Genomic DNA, 15,359 nt, shown 5'->3' on the forward strand with positions numbered 1-15,359 from the left:
TAGACCGGATATCCACAAATACTTTTTCAACTTCGAAATTTAAATGAGACAGGCAACAGGGCTGCGTTAGGATAAGCTATTTATTGAAATGTACACACTCCAATTTTAACAATTCTTGTATATAGGCCTACTTGTTATAGAAAACAAATTGGTAAGCTGCTGAGAGATTTTTGGGCTGCAACTATTTATCTATCTATTTATCTACTACTACTATTAATCTATTAAAAGCGAACCGTTTAGTTTTTAAAATTAAGCATGTAAACCTTTTTTTTTTCTTAAAACAACATCATTTTTAAAACAGCAGTTAATAGTAAAAATTTAGACAGTAGTAATAATAACTAATGGATTCATTAAAAAAAATGAAAATAATTGATGTCTATTATACAGCATGGTATTCTTTGTGATTCCGGAGATTTAGTATGTTGTACTACTGTACTAGCTATTAAAATTTACCGAACAAATTTCTTCTGTTAGCACAAGTTAAATATAAAAACAATACGAACACATGAAATTCCTTTATATTGAATGAAATTTCATAATTATTTTTCAATCAATCATGTAATTCATTTTTAATGGCTCTATATTTAACAATATACTCGCAATACATAATTTGGTGTCCAAAAAGGACTTTAACCGTTTGATGAATCAGTGGTACTTAATAAAATGTTTGTTTGTTTAAAAAATGTTTTACATGTTTCGGATGTTCCTTCAGAGTTGAAGATAGTTTACTTACTAGTCCAAACCTCCCGCAGGACGACGGGGGATGGGAGCGGGCAGGGTTTGAACCCGGGACCATCGATAAATCCGAACGACAGTCAAGCGCACAAACCGCACGGCCAGGCAGCCATCCATGCAACCATAATATTTTGAGTTCCATTCGTGAGTACTATTGTCAGTGTCAGTATTTAATCAAATTATTGGTCATTTTAGTGGAACTTGTTTAGCGTATCTTACATGCTTCTTACATCCTCAGTGCGCCTTTGTCCAGCCACTATTGTTGACCAATAGGGGGGAGGGGAAAGAGGGGTATATGAGAAAAGGTTTCTGTGCTGCCTTTTAAAACACTTTAAACAAAAAAAAGAAAGTTTCCCAATTCAAAGTCGAGCATCCACGCGGAAAGGCCGACTACTCAACTACTTAAGTGCTTGTGATACTAGATATTCTATAAATCTATAGTTTAAAATATTTTGCTTGTTTGTCAGGGTCCAAATAGTGCGTTACTATTGTTACGTGTCGCTGTCCCCGATTTACTACATTTTCAATATAAAACTAAATTAACTGATTATGACTAATTGATTAAGTAAATTCAATATTCTTTTTATTGAGTCATTTGTTGTCATCGACATTAATAATTTTTGCGAAGTTTCGACTTCATCTGAGAATGGTGAGAGAGAAAACATGTCAAATATTTTGACCAGACTGAGTGAGTTGATATAATCTCAGTACCAAAAAAGTGTATTGTGTATGTGTATCTGAACTTGGAATGGCTGAAAGCCTTTTAGACACTTGACCAAAGGAAAGATCTTCCTCCAAAGGTCAGAAATGGGAGATTGGCTATTCCCCAACCTCCTTGTAAGTAGGTCTACCAACAATTAGATTAGATCGTATTGTCATGAATAATTGTGCAAAAGTTGAACTTAATCCAAAAAATGGAAAGTGTGGAATTGCGTGTTCTAAATTTTTACCAGACAGAGTGAGTTGATATTAGCTTTGTAATAAATCCAGATTCCTTATTTGAATCCGCAGTGGTCTGCATAACCTTTCTTCCTCTTTCTCGCCACTAGCTTGACGGTAATCAACAAGGATACATTTAACAAACAGCATACATTGAAAGTAATAGCCTAAATAAAACAAGGAAAAAAGATACTACATTGCTGGACACTTATAATTAAGAGAGCTTACTCCTGCCAGGTAAGTCCACATAGTTTTAATTGTGCACTCTAGAGAAAAACAACACACAATTACAGAGAAGACAACACAGTACAATGTAACGTGATGGCCTGTCACCATTAAGAGACAGGTTTCTATCTGGGAGGGACACATGCCAGTTGTCGAGGAGTTGCTTCTTTATATTTAATTACACCTTAGTTTGCTTTCTATTTCTTTAGCTTTGTATACCAAGATTGTCTAGCTAGTGTGAGGAGATTTTCTAGCTAGTGTGAGGGGATTATCTAGCTAGTGTGAGGGGATTGTCTAGCTAGTGTGAGGAGATTGTCTAGTTAGTGTGAGGGGATTGTCTAGCTAGTGTGAGGGGATATTCTAGCTAGTGTGAGGGGATTGTCTAGCTAGTGTGAGGGGATTGTCTAGCTAGTGTGAGGAGATTGTCTAGCTAGTGTGAGGAGATTGTCTAGCTAGTGTGAGGTGATGGTCTAGCTAGTGTGAGGAGATTGTCTAGCTAGTGTGAGGAGATTGTCTAGCTAGTGTGAGGAGATTGTCTAGCTAGTGTGAGGGGATTTCACAATAATGGGCAGGATAAAGAGAGAGAGAAGATACGAGAAGTACATACAGACAAGGGGAGAGATAAGAAAAGAGAAAAAAACACAATTACAAAAAGAGAAAGAAAGAAAGGAAGATTTAGAACAAAAAAAAAAAGGATCTACCAACCGATAAAGAAATGAGGATTGTTCAGAAGTTGGGTTCACATTTTATCGTACCGATAAGAATACTAATTTCAACAAAAACTGAATCAAATAACTATCATTACATTAATCCTTAACTTCATGATAGATAGATAGATAGATAGATAGATACATGGATACACAGATAGATCGTCCACTAGGGCTTAGTGCTTCTCCGAATCCTCTTCAACACCAAATGTGCCCTTTAAAACTAGAGCCCTCCCCATCGAGCCTCGGCTGACGTCATATTGGATAATTATATGGGCGTATGCTTCTAGCTGTAATTATTGCATCTTTTAAGGGGGGGGGGCGATGGCTTATATTATGTAAGAGAATTTCCAAACAAAGTAAAAACTGGATAGATGCTTACTATGGCGTGCGAATATTTTCTGCTTGAAATCAAGTCCTTGCGTTAGTCATGACATAAAATACCCCTTTCGGACCTATAGTCATCTGTTTCTATGGCCGATGGTTAACGAGGGTGTCATGTGGCCAACACAACGACCAACCGCTTTACTTTACCAAATTAATGCCAGGTACCCATTTGATTAATAAAGATAAATGGGAGTACCGCTTAGCGTTGGATGGACTCAGGGGCGCCGTAAAATCCAGAATTGAAAAATTCCAGTCTTCACCGAGTTTCGAACCCGGGAACCCTCGGTTCGAAAGCCAAGCCTATTTACTACTTGGCCACCACGCCCCAAGTTATGACATCACTTATTCAATAATTACATACAAGACTCTAGTTGGCTGAATAAACCCTCGTATCATCTTGATAGTAAGGATTTTCTTGTGATGTGTAGCTAGGTTTTCTTTGATTGAATCAGAGGAGAAGGAAATGGTTATGAAAATATTAAGGAATATCACTAATGGTAGTAATGAACGAGGCGTTTTCATCTTTATAAATAGATACAAAAAAAAAGAAAGAAAATATGTGTAAATTTAATACAGTGTTATGGGTGCCGAAAAAGACTTAAAACAATGACATATTTGTTACATATAAATATAAATGTAATTGGATCTCAATCACATACTAAAGTAATCGTATAATTTGCACATCCATCTAGCAGGGCCGGATTTACCTATAGGTAACACAATTTATAGCTTAGGGGCCCTCAAGAAATATTTAGAACTGACCTTTAATATCCGGACTTATCAAGGCCCCAAATAGTGCCCTATATCTGAAAGTCTAAATAGAGCTCTGAGTGGGAGGTAGCTCTGGTTAAATAACCAAACGATAAAAATGGTAGCCACAGGTCAGGACAGAGAAGACTGATGCGCACAAATATGAAAAATATGACCAGAGCTGGCCTTAGCAGTGCGCGGAGCCCTGGACAAGTGTCATATCAGGGCCATGAATATTAGTACGATGGGTTGACGAGGAATAAAGGTGCTCCTTATCGCGAAGCCTCCTTAAGGCGCATGGCCTGGGGCAATTGCCCAACTCGTCGCCCCCTAAGGCTGCTCTGAATCTTTGACATGGTACTTTAAAAACATATACGCTAGTTTATTCTATACTTTAACTATTACTTATTATTATAACAAATTGGGCTTAGGTTAGTAGCTTAGGCTCATATTAAAAAGAAAGGGATGGTGGACTTAAGAAACTCGAAGGTTGAGTGTGACAAAAACAAAGTGATTCAACAAGTACCTGTCAGTACATTTATAAAACAGAATTCCACGTATGTACCAAGTAATTTGCTAGTAAATCTTCTGAAAAGCAATAAGTGACTAGTCTATATGGTGTGTCATATTTGTTTAAACATTTGTATTGCCCTTTTCCATTACACACATTTACATTTTTTTTAAACTGTTAGAACAACTAAATATTTAAACTTTAGTTCATCGATTATCCATTATTTATTAGTGGATATCAATTTTCTATTTTATCAATGGATAGAGTAGTTGTTTATTTAATCGCATAGTTCCGACTATACAAGTAGCAAATGCATCTATATTTAAACTTTTGCTGTTCCTAGCTTTAAGTAGAGAAAAACGCTACATACATATCAACATGGAATTATAGTTGGTGCCGGTTGTTGAATTTTAGCACCAGATTGCTAGTAAAAAACTAAACCGATGTTGGCATATAATATTTTAATTATTGATCTTAAAAGAACTTGAATAAAATTCTTTTGTGAACAAAATTAAAATAAAGCTTTTACTACCATATAGACAAATTCCACTTCAGATGAAATTAAATAAACTGATATAACAAATCTAACTCATTAAGACTTGTCCTTACATTCTCGTATCTTTGGTTTTTCCCCGTTCTTAACATAGATTATGACAGAGCCACTTATTTTGCATCATTTTACAAGACTAACAATTAATGCTCCCTTTCTTCATCATCACACACACTCCATAACAATACCAACAACATTTCTGTATAAATGTTTGAAATTCGAATTCTTACAGTCAACACATTTTCTTTTCCTTCATATTTCTGGCCGTGAGCCCGGAAAAAATAAACTCCTTTGACTCATTGTTGCTACGCACAGAGGAAGCCTTCGGAGTGCCTCATAGAAATGATATGAATGTCTGGGCATTAGCTATGATCGGAACTATGTCGCCCACACAGCAGCTCCCCTTCTGCACCAAGCTGATGTATCCATTGCAGGCCAGGGTGAGCATTGTGTGCTGCAAACTGCCTATGGGTTGCCTGCTTCTGATTTTTCCTCAGGGTTGACTCCCGAAGCCTTTCCCATGATTGGGTATAGCTCCAAGTCAGCAGAGGTTTGAGTTCAGAGTTTTTTTTCTCTTATAAGGGTAAACAGTCTCGGCTAGGGAGCCCATCCTGCCTGAAGCCTGCTGGTTAAGGCGCCGGTTACTCGCCTTTGCCCCTTTTCCTGTTAGTGTAAACATTTCCGCAGGACTCAAAATCCGACCCAAAAGTGGAGGCCAAAAGTTGAATTTATGTCTGAGGCTATTTGAGTCGTATGCCACTGAAATGATTTTTATTGAAATCATTTTATAGGCAGTAGAATACTTATATCTATTACAACTCCGGCAATGACAAACTTGCGGATTAGAATTGATATATAATGCATATGCAAACATACAAGAAACATACAATATAATCGTTGTAATAATAAAATCACTATTAGTGCCTTCTATAGTTTGTTGAAAACACTTTTGACTATTATGACTTACAGAATGACACTACACCAGATCACTTTGTTAACGGAGGACACTCTTCCAAGGGGCGCAATGTAAGCCATTGCTGCGTGCTTGATACAGTCCCATTGGATGTCATGCTTGCAATGCTTGTTGAGTGTTTTCTTGTATATTATGTTAGATTGCTGGGGCATCAATTAAAGCTCACTAGCACGTGGAGCGCGGTGACTGAGTGGTTAAGTGCTTGGCTTCTGAATCTAGGGTCCTGGGTTCGAATCTTGATGAAGACTGGGATTTTGACTTTCGGGCGCCTTTAAGTCCAGCCAACTCAAATGGGTACCTGACTTTAGTTGGAGAAAGTGCTGGCCACATGAAACTCTGCTCGTTAACCGTTGGCCAAAGAAGCAGATGACCTTAACATCATCTGCCCTATGAACCGCAAGGTCTGAAAGGGGAACTTTATATCTACTACAGCCCTACAAAAAATGACTATAAGAAGCAATAATTTTGGTCTTTAACTTGGTTAAAAAGAACAGATCTATACCAATGTCAATTTTCAGTCAATACTTACCTAAATGTGTAATCCTATAACATTTTGTTCTACATTCTATTGTTCTGCAGCAGTTTATTTTAGAATACGCCATTAAAATCATTAATCTCTCACTAATTTGTTTTTTATTGCAAACAATTCTTCCTAGTTGTAATCCTTACTTCTTGTAATCGAGCCGTAAAGAAAAGATTTGGTATATAAAGTCCACAACAGAATACAGAGCTGACGTCAAGACAGTTATTGTTCAACACAGGAAAGGTTTCATCGTGCAGAATGCGACAAGCACATTTATTTTTTCCCCGTGGTGTCCCCCAAATGTTGAATTATTGTGTCCCTTTCTTTTTGCATTATGGGCGGAGTTTGCATAACTGTAGGTCCAAGAAGATTGTACTACGTCTGCACCTTAGCGGTCGTCTGCTGAGTGACCTACATTACACGCAACAGGTAAATAACTCTAGGCCTTTCTCTTAGGAGAGAAAAAAATAAATGACAAGAATATTAAGACAACAAGATGCGCGAAAATGTCTTCGTGAATCTCTTGGCATCATTGTTAGTTTTCACTTTGGATAGTTGTCTGTGTTAATACTGTGTTGATATGGGCTCTATTTCGACACGTTGAATCAACAATCATCTCGCTTTGAAGCCACACACACAAAAAGAGTCCATTAGACTAGATGGTAATCTATAAATAACACTGTAAGCGTTAGCTTTAGACTGTAGGGGACTAATTTGTACAAAGATTGTCTGTCTGGTACACATCTGGGCGGACTCAGACGCGCCAATAACAAATCCCGAAATTAAAAATCCCAGTATTCGAATTCGGGACCCCAGTTCGGAAGCAAAGCGCTTAACCACGCACCTTCCTCGAGTAAATATTTAAATATAACAAAAAAAATTCTAAATTGACTCATTTTGAGAATATCGATTTTTTTTTCATTTCTGTTTAACCTGTTTATGAAATTTTAATTCATTTTGCCTTTTGCTTTGAATTCATGGATTTTATTTGGTCAGAACAGGCGTTGGTAACAGACGATCTTCACGTGACACGACAAAACTTGAAACTACCACACGACTTTTATCATTGAAGTATAGTGGAAAATTACCAGGTGATGTCAACATAATTAAGCTCTTTGACCTAAAGTTCAACAAGGGGACACAAGTTTCTTAACAAATAAATCTAATACAGGATCTTATTTTTTCATCATTTATAAGAAATAACCTTCTGGTGTAAAAGTAAGTCGACCTGAAGAATAAATCGACCTAGCTGAACATAAGGCACACGCAAAACATCCTGCAAATCAGGGGCTCATTCTTCTTCTTCGTTCTCATTTTTTATGTTGGAGTGTTCAGATGACTAGACCAATACATGAGATGAACTGCGAGTGGTTTCCAAATCAAGGGCTCATTCTTCTTCTTCGTTCTCATTTTTTATGTTGGAGTGTTCAGATGACTAGACCAATACATGAGATGAACTGCGAGTGGTTTCCAAATCAAGGGCTCATTCTTCTTCTTCGTTCTCATTTTTTATGTTGGAGTGTTCAGATGACTAGACCAATACATGAGATGAACTGCGAGTGGTTTCCAAATCAAGGGCTCATTCTTCTTCTTCGTTCTCATTTTTTATGTTGGAGTGTTCAGATGACTAGACCAATACATGAGATGAACTGCGAGTGGTTTCCAAATCAAGGGCTCATTCTTCTTCTTCGTTCTCATTTTTTATGTTGGAGTGTTCAGATGACTAGACCAATACATGAGATGAACTGCGAGTGGTTTCCAAATCAAGGGCTCATTCTTCTTCTTCGTTCTCATTTTTTATGTTGGAGTGTTCAGATGACTAGACCAATACATGAGTGGTTTCCAAATCAAGGGCTCATTCTTCTTCTTCGTTCTCATTTTTTATGTTGGAGTGTTCAGATGACTAGACCAATACATGAGATGAACTGCGAGTGGTTTCCAAATCAAGGGCTCATTCTTCTTCTTCGTTCTCATTTTTTATGTTGGAGTGTTCAGATGACTAGACCAATACATGAGATGAACTGCGAGTGGTTTCCAAATCAAGGGCTCATTCTTCTTCTTCGTTCTCATTTTTTATGTTGGAGTGTTCAGATGACTAGACCAATACATGAGATGAACTGCGAGTGGTTTCCAAATCAAGGGCTCATTCTTCTTCTTCGTTCTCATTTTTTATGTTGGAGTGTTCAGATGACTAGACCAATACATGAGATGAACTGCGAGTGGTTTCCAAATCAGGGGCTCATTCTACTTCTTCGTTCTCATTTTTTATGTTGGAGTGTTCAGATGACTAGACCAATACATGAGATGAACTGCGAGTGGTTTCCAAATCAAGGGCTCATTCTTCTTCTTCATTCTCATTTTTTATGTTGGAGTGTTCAGATGACTAGACCAATACATGAGATGAACTGCGAGTGGTTTCCAAATCAGGGGCTCATTCTTCTTCTTCGTTCTCATTTTTTATGTTGGAGTGTTCAGATGACTAGACCAATACATGAGATGAACTGCGAGTGGTTTCCAAATCAGGGGCTCATTCTTCTTCTTCGTTCTCATTTTTTATGTTGGAGTGTTCAGATGACTAGACCAATACATGAGATGAACTGCGAGTGGTTTCCAAATCAGGGGCTCATTCTTCTTCTTCGTTCTCATTTTTTATGTTGGAGTGTTCAGATGACTAGACCAATACATGAGATGAACTGCGAGTGGTTTCCAAATCCAAATCCATATAGTTTTTTTTTTCTATTGGGGTGTTTTGGGGCCAGTGTCTAGTACGGGCCTCTTGGTAACAAGAGCAGTTTTGGAGGACGTGGTCCCACTCTTGGCGAGTGGGTCAGCCTTCTCATTTCCTTCTAGTTCTATATGAGCTGGTATCCATTGAATAACAGTTTTTTTGATGTTGTTGTTGAGCTTTGTAAGTGTTTGTTCTGAGGTTTTTTTATATAAGAGGAATCAATTTTAGGCCGTTTACTAGACTCGACATCTAGAGCAGTGCTTCTTAACCATATCTCAACCACTTACTTGATCCTAGACCAGGTTTACGTTTATCCCTCCTTTCAATTTAGTACTATAAAGGGAACCCGGGCGGATGTCCAAGATTTTTCCTGCATTCCGAACTCCATAAATTCATTCTCCTTGCGTCTACAGTCAACATTGAATTTAAAAGTAGAGTATAAAAAAAAGAGTAAACCAAGAAGATGCGGAACGGGACGATACTGAAATGTGAGAGCCCTTGGAGGCAGTAGAGCTTCTAAGTTTGTAATGGGCTTGATTGATATAGAATTCTAGATCATCCTCGTGTTCAGCAAGTTCTCTGGCATCGGGACTGATCTATTCACGCCAATGACGTCACCGAGACAATGTTACGTCACTAGGAAGAATGACGACATAATCGCCATATAGCAGACTGAGACGTTTAGAATCCATCTTGTTGCAGACGTCTCTCGCTTAAAACAAGGTGAAGGTTCTTCTTAGAATAAAAAAATGATGACACTTAATTTAATGTTTCAATTAATTTAAACATACGTAATAATTCTGCTTTTGCTTATACTACAAAGGTCGTGGGGTTGCGATATATGGAGACATATTATATTCATATGGCCGACTGTTAACGAGACTGTCATGTGGCCAGCACAAAGTCAAACTGTCTTTACAGTCCCAAAGTACGTCAGGTGCCCATTAGAAGTCATAAGACACTCCAGTCATCATCGGGACCCAAACTTGAGATCCATCGGTTCGCAAGCCACGATCTTTATGTAGGATGCGTGGTCGAGAGGCTAAGTACTCTTGAACTTGGCTTTGCTACCTATGAAGGGGGCTCGAGGTTCGACACCCGACTCAATCAGAGTTGTGTTTACTGAGCGCCTAAAGGCAGCACGGAAAAAACTTTCTCCCAGATACCCCCTTCCCTCACAGGTCCACAACTGAGATTGGACCAAAGCGCTATGAGCATGCTATAAGCATGAAAGTAGCGCAATATATAAAAGCTATAGTTTTTTTTTTAATTTATTTATTTTACCACTTGGCCACAACTCTCCATTTATGTAATTACAATGAAGAAACAAATCCGCCTAAATATCCCATTTTGTTTGTTTCAGCTCGTCCAACCTCCCCTAGAGGAGTTCGCTCCACAGATCAAGAAACGCTGATCTAGATTCTAGAGTCCTTGACTAACAATACTAACCAAGTCCGTCAAAACTACACAGAAGACAATTTGTATTGAGAAGTGTCAATCCAAAAAACACTGAACTGTGCATCTCAAATAGGTGACTGGCTATTGGATTTCCACCCCCACCCCCACCCCAAATATAGGACCGGTTATCTGAGCCCCCTCCCTTCCCCCAGATATAGGACCTGTTATTTGAGCCCCCTTCCCTCCCCCAGATAAAGGACTGATTTTCTGAGTCTCCCAACTTGATAATTAGAACGACGAGGAAGAAATGGAAATTAGCAGCTAGTGATAAAAAAATGGTGCAAGTGTGAGAGTCTGACAATGTGTGTGTGTGTGTGCTTGTGTATGTTATTTGTATTTATGTCAACTAAGTAAGTATGTGTGTGTGTGTGTATGTGTGTGTGTAAAACAAAAAAAAGGGGGGGGGGAGACACAATTCAATCAGTGTCACAATTCTAACTACCACTAGAAACCAGGGACACACACGCACACACGCACGCAACGAAACCACGAGAACGTGAGAGTGAGGGGAAGGGTCAAGAAAGGTGGAGGCGTCAGAGTGGCCATTGCCAGGTAAGAGAGATCTAGATCTACCTACAGCTATGGTGGCCTGACAGATTCATTTCATAGTCATGTCACCTGCGATGTAAAACTATCAGCCCTCACTTTGTCACTCAACACGTTGCTACTGTTTAGTTTCCTTTGTACTGCATCAACCGTCTTCTTTAGAACTGAATCTCAATTACAATTCTGCTATCTATCTATCTATCTATCTATCTATCTATCTATCTATCTATCTATCTATCTATACCTTTCTAGACCTATCTATCTATCTAGACCTATCTAGACCTATCTATCTATCTATCTATCTATCTATCTATCTATCTAAATTATAGCCTACATAAGGATAGTTAATGTGGTTAGTTATTATGTTGGAAACAAAACACCCTAGTTAAAAAGAAACAGCTGACCATTATCTATCACTCACAAGGTCAAGGACCCATTGAAAGAGAACTATTTCTTCTATGTGTATTTCATCCACACACATCACCCACACACTCACCGTCTCTCTCTCTGTTCTGTCTGTCTGTCTCTCTCTCTCTTTCTCCCAGCACAAATCTCTGATCTTGTAAATGTTTGGTGCCTGTAATGACGTCATAAACTACATGACGCAGGTTGACTAATCCTCGAACCCTGCAGGTCGCAATGATGTCTAGCAGCGCCCCCTTGACTGACAGGTGCCCCCATTAGTCACCGAACTGGATGATCTGAAAGTCTGCAAGTTGGTGTACGTTGCCCCAAAAAAATCCTATAAATATTTTCAGCTCGCCACTGTTCCTTGTGTTTTTACCTTGTCATTTATTAAGACCCTAAGCAGTTAATGCCACAGCCATGGCAGGTGTCTATACATCAGTGCAGGAGCTTCATTTATGTTTTATGAAGGGGAGGAGAAAAACAATTAGGAATATATAGACATAACAGTTAAAATGAGAGGTGCCAGGGTGCTTCATTTGCCTTCTGGCTTGTAGTCTCCGTGGTCCCTGATTTAAACCCTGCCTGCCGTAAGGTGAAAGGTTTCTGCTAGGATGTAATAATCTTCAATTCTGAAGGAACATCTCAAACTTATAAACAAACAAACAAGTTAAAGCTAAAGGTCAGATACAAATTTTACTTGTTACTTTAACTTTTTAAAACCTGGTTCTAAGGTATAAGATCCCCTTTAGACCTTGTGGGCTATAGAGTGGATGATGTAAAGATCATCTGTTTCTGTGGCCTAAGGTTAGCGAGGGTGTCATGTGGCCAGCACAACTTTTCCACAACTTATGTCAGGGACCCAAAGATTCCGAAATTAAAAGTCACTGTCTTCCCCAAGATTCGAACGCGGAAACCAAGCGCTTTACCGCTCAGCCACCTCGGCTCCTAGGTTGTAGCTCTTTATAATTTGCAGTGGCTCTTAGAATAAAAACGGGAAGCTGTTTGTGTTCACCTCAACACTGAGAAACTAAAAAAGTCAAGTATTCTTTTTGTATTCCCAAGTAATGTTATATCGTCAGCAAATTCCAGCTTAGTTGGTCGGTTTGGTTCATGCCATGGGATAGCTAATGCAACTTGATTCATGGATTGAAGAACTCCAGACTTCCTCGTCTATTCTATCACAACAGCTTGATTTGCTATTAAGATTACGCATAATTTGGACAAATGACAAAAATAATAGTAATAAAAAGTATATAAAATACTGAAATGGAAAAACCAAGAAAATATGGCAACCTAGGCTTAGAGATTAAGCGTTTATGGAAGTTATCTAAAATAACAATATACCCCGAGGCGATAATGACAACTGACCTCACATATACCTTCAAGGCCCTTAACATTCTCTTTGCCTGTCAAAGTCGGTACTGCTGCAGACCTGCCACATCACCAGAAAATTCCTCAGAGGCAACTGCTAAAGGGACTACAATGAATTTTGTTTCTCTTTAACGAAACTCGACCCTGGCAGTGCCAGTGAATGAATACTCGTTCTTTACTAACATAATAATAAAGGAAATATAATTTATATAATTATCTTCTTATCTTATAGAATACAGACGTTACTTCAAAAAAGATGATTAGGTCCTACGCGTTATGCATTCAGTCATGCATGTTAACCAATGACTTAAATTCTGCCAAGTCACTGGTTTTCCTGGGTAGCTCAGGCAACCCATTCCATGGACCAAGGAATGTGCCTTTATCTTTGTGTCTTTCTGAGTATTTTATTAAATTTTGTTGTTGTATTTGTAATTGAATGCAAGGTGTAATTATGTATGTATGCCCCGTATTGAAATGAAAACAGTTTGGCCTATCTTGCATTAATATATAGGCCTACATAAGTATTAAACTATGAAGAAAATTCCAAAGTTAGACAAACACACAAAATGCGATTAAAACATTAATAATTATATTGAAGTTGCTATATTTAACTGAACGCATACATATCATTAATTTCCAGAAGGTAAGCCTGCACTAGTAGGCCTACTCTAACCATCGTCTGCCATAAATTAATCCCACCCACCCTCCGACACCTGAATGCGGATAATTCCAACAAAAATTGTTTTAACATCCATCTTCATTGTATTCCTCTTGTTGTTTCCTCGTTTTCTAGTTTGAAAGCAGCATTAAAAGTAGTTTTAGTTTTAACGGTCGGGACAGATCGACAATGAAAAAAAAAAATCCAAATAATGGAACAGAAAAAATAAAAATTTTCTCAAGTATTTTTTTTTATTTTCATTATGAAAAATAAACATTAAAACTGAAACTATGGATGCTAACTAGTTCTATTCATTGTTGTAAATCAAAACGTCTGTCTTTATTTAGTAGAGCTCAAGTCTCTAATTACCTTGCACTAGACTTAATCAACACATCATTAGCTTCAGTGTTACGTTGTGTTACTATAGGATTGTGTCTTGAGTGCAATTCTTATTATATTATTTTTTTTAGTTATTCCAAATGACTCAAACATAAAAGTACGCCTAAGATTGATGAATTACTAACTTACAACGCTAGGTCTGAAAAAAAAGGGGGGGGGGAGTCATTTTGCTGTATTTGTACCAAGTCTCTAAGATTTTGGAAAATTGATACCAAACAAAATATTTTAAAGTGGAGGAAAAAACGAGAACAAAAATGGCTGACAAAAACTTTTTTTTCTCTCATTGTGTCCTCAAACCTTTTACAATATGGCGCCGCCCCCCCCCCTTTCCCCAGGCACTTAGTCCATTTAATTGGACCAATAAAAATTATCCTATCTTATCTTATTAATAGTTATACTTCTATTTAAACACATGCCATTGTTTAGAAGAAAGTAATAGAGTACTTGCTAAATCTCATTTCCATTCTTTTTTTTTTTATTTAATTTGCATATTTTGACCTGAAAATGTTGGGTTTTTTTTTGGGGGGGTGGGGGGGGGGGGGAGTTAAATCATTGCCGCTACAAGCGGTCACTTCTTAACTCTTTTTTTTCCTAATTGACGATACCATCGTTGATTTTGACATCACTAATTAAATTAATGTTTGTTTTTTTAACTTGACTTTGCATTATATAAAAACAGCATGCATTTCCCTTTATTTCTATACAAAGTACAACATTTTCTGATAACAAACAACAAAGCTATTGAAGCCCCATAACAGGGGTAGTGAAATAGTAACGAGCAAATGAAGAATTCCTTCAAAACGTGGGAAAATAATTACGGAGAGAAAGAGTTAACACGACAGTTTAGCCAACTGTAAAATTTAAAGTATAAAAATCCGAAAAAAAAAAACGTAAAGTTACTGACTGGTTGAAATATGGATTTATTTCTTGTGGACACACCTCTGGCTAGTAGTTCCGCCTGTCCTCTTTAAAATGCATCCCTGGTCACATGACTTCCAAAATGAGATACTCCCGTTGAGATATGATTCATAGGCATAAAAATGTTTGTCCACATTATAATGGCTCTAGGAACATTCCTCTTGTAAACAAAGTTTATGAACCTAATTCTGTTTAAATACATGCCACGTATGACAATGACAAGATGAATGTCTTATTACGAATTTTTTTTTTTTTTTACTGGTTTTGTTTCTAATGAATTTCCTTAACTTAATGGTGTAAATATATGCGACCAGGCAACCACCACATATAATGTATATTTAATTCTGTTCTTATTTTAATTCTGGGCCACTCTACATGGTCAAGACGCGGTATAACTGTTTTTCCAAAATAGTCATGACTTTTGGCTGAATTCAGAATGCAAGGTTAAAATATTTGCATATATAAAAGTAGCACTTATAACCTGATTTTATTTAATGAGAGAAAATGGGGAATTAAATATAGAAAAACAAGGGACAGTACTGACCAGGGTACAAACCTTGGACCTTTGGATTC

General features: G+C 37.7%; 1 protein-coding gene across 1 annotated transcript in view; it reads right to left on the reverse strand.

Annotated features, from left to right (window-relative positions):
- The window catches only part of LOC106080152 (uncharacterized), a 36,990-nt gene extending 30,308 nt beyond the window's left edge, over positions 1-6,682 (reverse strand). The window contains exon 1 of the mRNA XM_056029672.1: positions 6,307-6,682. The gene's annotated coding sequence lies outside the window, so the exon portion shown is untranslated. The remainder of the gene's footprint in view (positions 1-6,306) is intronic.
- Between the last annotated feature and the right edge of the window lie 8,677 nt (positions 6,683-15,359).

This window comes from Biomphalaria glabrata, chromosome 5 (genome assembly GCF_947242115.1).
Source record: "Biomphalaria glabrata chromosome 5, xgBioGlab47.1, whole genome shotgun sequence".
NCBI classification, from domain to species: domain Eukaryota; kingdom Metazoa; phylum Mollusca; class Gastropoda; family Planorbidae; genus Biomphalaria; species Biomphalaria glabrata.